At 40.2% G+C, this 4,882-nt stretch overlaps 1 protein-coding gene across 1 annotated transcript in view; it reads left to right on the top strand.

Annotated features, from left to right (window-relative positions):
* The window catches only part of myo7aa (myosin VIIAa), a 54,569-nt gene that overhangs the window by 23,926 nt on the left and 25,761 nt on the right, over positions 1-4,882 (top strand). The window lies entirely within an intron of this gene.

Raw genomic sequence — 4,882 nt, 5'->3', positions numbered from 1 at the left:
CAGTAATAATAAATATTCTAATAAAACAATAATATATATTCTCGGTGTTCTGGTTTCAACATGGTGCTGGAAACATTCCTCAGAGATTCGGCTCCATGTTGACATGAAAGTATCACACAGTTGCTGCGGATTTGTCACCCGTTCAACACATTATACAAAGGAGGAAGACCTTGTTTAACGTTCTCAGCTGCAGCCTACTGGCAACGAACCAGTTCATCCCAGTAGTGATCGGCTCTGCTGTGATTGTTTCCAGTTCACATCTGTGCTGATAGGGAAAAGGCGGTGTGTTTTTGTTTCCTGTATGACCGATAAATGAAAATATCAGCTGATGATTCAGGCTCAGCAGTTCTGTTTTCACAGTGTGTGACTCCTGAACAGCGCCCCCTGTGGAAACACCGTCTCTCCGCTGGTTTTGTTTATGTTCTGATTGAGCGATGACAAGTTCACACACCCGACAGGATGAGTTTTAGATGCATGGGCAGGAAGTTTTTTTTTTTTACAGTAAACATTGTTTAAATGTACATAGACTCTGAAGCTGTGGGTTCCTTTACCTTTACATTGATTTGAAGATGAAAGCAAAGTGCTTTTATTTTGGCCTGTTTTATTGAAGTTTAGTCCAACTAAGGCTTCATTCACCTGAGTCACAGAAGCAAAATCATGTAATGTTATAAATATTGATACTGCAGCAGGCTGTAAGAGAGGTTATTATTTTAGAGGCAAAATGTTGCTTAGCTTTATATAAACTGGACTGAACTATACGACATTTTTTCCTCAGCAGTCATTGAAATGGTCAGTTGTTGTGGAAAAACGGGAACTACGTACCATCAAAATTTTATTCAGGGGTTGTACCAGAACAGGTTTACATGGTTTATGTTTCAAAAAACGCCATATTATCATGATACTGCGCATTGCAGCAGCTCCTCTTTTCACCCTGTGTGTTTAGCTACCGAGTGAAGCATCTCTCTTCTATTCGATCTTAGCTGGGAGTTGCACATGCGCAGTACATAGGTAAAGACTACTAGCCAATCAGATGCAGAGTAGGGCGGGTCCTGACAAGCAGGGTAGTGTGTTCCAAAACAAAGCCGGTAACCAAAATCCAAAAACACCGGCAGAACAACCTGAAACAGTTTCACAACCTAGACTGCAGCAAGACATTTCAGAGTGGCAAGTTATTAATTAGTTACAAATTTATCATTCATTCGTAACATTTTAACTGTCACAGCTTTATTACAGTAACAACTTTATGTTCATTGACTGCCTGAAGGGCGGCTAACGTTAATTATATATTTAACTATTTTGGCTAGAGGCCGTTCTTCACTTCAGCATTGAGACTATTCGTCGACGTAATCGATTACGTAAATACGTGGACTCGCATTACGTGCGTTGCTGCATCCGGCGTTAGCAGGGATTCATCCGGACAAGCTCCGGCTACAAGACCTCGTCTTCGACCGTCTAAAGTTTGGGAGTATTTTAGACAGACACTCAACAACGTGCTGCTCCGTATGCTCTGTGAATTGGTTGCTCTTCACTGAAGCACAGCTGCGGTCCACAAGTACGTGAAGCAGCATGAACATGTGAAGCCCTGACGGCAGCACCGCAAATCCTGTTTACTTTCTGTCTCCCAACAAGCACGGCACATTATCAGCGCAAGGACACATAATCTGTTAAAATGTCTTTTCTAAGTATCGCCTTCATGTTAAAGGTAATTTATGCTGTCATGGTAACGTAACATTCAGCTGTTTCATATTTTCAATTCAATTTAACAGCAACATATGAGTGAAACAAGTCATTATTCTCATGTGTTTCATCAGGATGATTGAATAAAATATTATTGATTAGGCATGTTTTTGATATTTATTTTCGATAAATTGTTATGTCAATCGAGTAGTAGGCAACAGGACAGTAGACAGGACAGTAGAAAACACAATTATTCATTGGATTAATTGACTAATCTAAAAAATAATCGTTAAGCCCTATTTCAGACGCGTGTTACGAAGTGAAGGCTCGACTACAATCGAGCTGTTTCTAGGTGTTTTCTGTGGGAGATGGTTGATGAGTCTGGTTTCTCTGGAAAGAACAATTTGGGTTTTGGCAGAAACATTTAAATTGTTTAATCTTGATTGCTTCACTTCCTGCGTGCCAAGCTGTACCTGAACCTGAAATGTCACATTTAAGAACAATGTGAGTCTATGTCACCCGATTTAGAGGAGATAGGATGCTTTTCTGGATCACAGACCCACTTTGTGTTTTAAATTGATTATTCGAGTTATTTTCACACAAATCTCTGGGCTCTTTTGGATTTAAGGATAATCTCTATCAGGCCTTAACTGTTCGGCTGGACAGGAAGCATAACAGGAAGTAGAAAGTGCAGGGGGTTGAAGGCAGGGCAGTACCCACACTTCCCCGACAGGACGGATGGACAGATCACAGGTTTAAGGCGTTTATGGTGTTTTAAGTGCTGTGTTAGCAATTCTGGAAATCTGCCAGATTAAAGCTTGTTGGGGGAAAAAGTGCTGGTCCACAGCTCTACTTGGTAATAAGTCCTAATGTTGTTATTGTTAAAATGCTAAAGCTAAGATCGTGAACATGGTAAACTTACCTTCTACACATCAGTTTGTTAGCATTATCACTGTAAGCATGTTAGCATTTAGCTTGAACTATACAAGGTTACATTAGGTTACATTCAACATAGTAAATGTTTTTTTTCTTCTGGGGAATAATTAAATAAAGAACAATCTAATTAAGCAGCTCTGTCATTTTCAGTTATTTAATTGAAATGTGACACAGAAGCACAGAGTTTGAACATTGTGATACAATATAATAATTAAAATCTGATTGGATTCCTGTCAACACTATATAATCTCTATATGATCTACGGATAGGTATCGCTACTCAATACCTTTATGGCTTCTCCAGTCAAACCAGTACTTCAGTCGATACTTTTTGTAACCAGATCGCGGCAAAAAATTACTATTTGTATGGTTTTGCTTGCAGCCAAACAGGCAAACAACACACTGAAAGAAAGAGAAGAGCATTCCCTTTTGCCCTTATGTGCCTGCAACATAGACTGTATAAAAAAATGCGTGATTTTAACAGGCACTCACCTTCTGTTGCGTCTCAGGCGTGTTCGTCACTGTTGCAAATTTATCTCCACAAGCTTGGCTTTCTGTTGGTTTCATCTTCTGGTATCAGTTAACACTTCTCTGTACATTTTTATTTGCTATTCACATCACTCGTCGCTGATCGATCACTGCGTTCCATCACATCAGTTAAACGCTTTCCTGGCGCAGCAGCGATCAGCTGATTGTACTCACAGAGCCTCCGGCTGCAGCTGCGGCTGCTTCAGGTGTAGTTGGTTTGTTCGGCTGGACGTCTCTTTCCTCTGTGAGTCTTTAGTTTAGCTTAGTGACTTGCTCAAACTGACTCCTTACTTATTTTATACTTGTGACTGTCGTTTTTGGAGGTTTGCGACTCACCACTAAAGGAAAAAGCGCTCGCGGAGATCTTTCAATTAAGTTTATTGATCGAAATTTAACAAAATAATTTTCTGTTGTATACTTTCAACACATGTATCAAAAAATACCTTAAATTAGTTTCCCACAACTTATTTGGTCACTAAACTATTTCACTTCTAAAATAAATATATTAAAACATCAAACAGCAGGAAAAGCAGATTTATTATCTTTGGAGATTTTTTTTTTGCTGACGTTGCCAGCCAGCCAGTCAGAGGGCTCTTTTCTTCTCTGGTAGTTTGCAACTTCTTTCCTGGCGCACTGTGCTGATTATGACACATTGTCACCCTGTCAGCTTAATGCTGTTACAAATGACTGAAATCCAAGTGCTAGAAAAATAGTGTTTATCATGAAGACACCATCAGAGTTTTGTCGAGAGCTGAAGGCGGGACCAAACTTGACGGAGGCAGCCGCCTTGTAGTTCTCTGTTCAGGAAAAACCCTGCATGACTTTGGTTATCACCAAAGTTATTAATTTTGAGGGAAACATGAACGTCTGAACCAAATCTCATGCAGGGTCTTGCGCCACCCAATGCTTTGGTTTATGACCAAATACCCGCCTCGGCTGTACTTTGTGTTCAGTGAAAATGAGCAAATGTTGGCACGCCAGTGCAAGGATGGTAATCATAAACATTATACATGCTGATATTAGTATTTAGTTCAAACCACTGCTGTGCCCAAGTACAGCCTCACAGAGCTGGCAGCAGGGCTGTAGACTCTTAATTATTAGAATCTCAAACTAATGAACCAAAGCAGAGAAACGGCTGAACGTGCATTATGTGTCTGTATAGGTATTTGAACACCCTGCCATTTTGCAAGTTCTCCCACTTAGAAATCATGGAGGGGTCTGAAATTGTCATCGTAGGTGCATGTCCACTGTGAGAGACATAATCTAAAAAAAAAAATCCAGAAATCACAATGTATGATTTTTTTTTAACTATTTATTTGTATGATACAGCTGCAAATAAGTATTTGAACACTTGTCTATCAGCTAGAATTCTGACTCTCAAAGACCTGTTAGTCTGCCTTCAAAATGTCCACCTCCACTCCATTTATTATCCTAAATTAGATGCACCTGTTTGAGGTCGTTGGCTGCATAAAGACACCTGTCCACCCCATACAATCAGTAAGAATCCAACTACTAACATGGCCAAGACCAAAGAGCTGTCCAAAGACACTAGAGACAAAATTGTACACCTCCACAAGGCTGGAAAGGGCTACGGGGAAATTGCCAAGCAGCTTGGTGAAAAAAGGTCCACTGTTGGAGCAATCATTAGAAAATGGAAGAAGCTAAACATGACTGTCAATCTCCCTCGGACCGGGGCTCCATGCAAGATCTCACCTCGTGGGGTCTCAATGATCCTAAGAAAG

Source organism: Micropterus dolomieu, linkage group LG17, assembly GCF_021292245.1.
Source record: "Micropterus dolomieu isolate WLL.071019.BEF.003 ecotype Adirondacks linkage group LG17, ASM2129224v1, whole genome shotgun sequence".
NCBI lineage: Eukaryota > Metazoa > Chordata > Actinopteri > Centrarchiformes > Centrarchidae > Micropterus > Micropterus dolomieu.
Note: the sequence above shows the minus strand (reverse complement) of the source record. Positions and strands in the feature narration are given on the sequence as shown.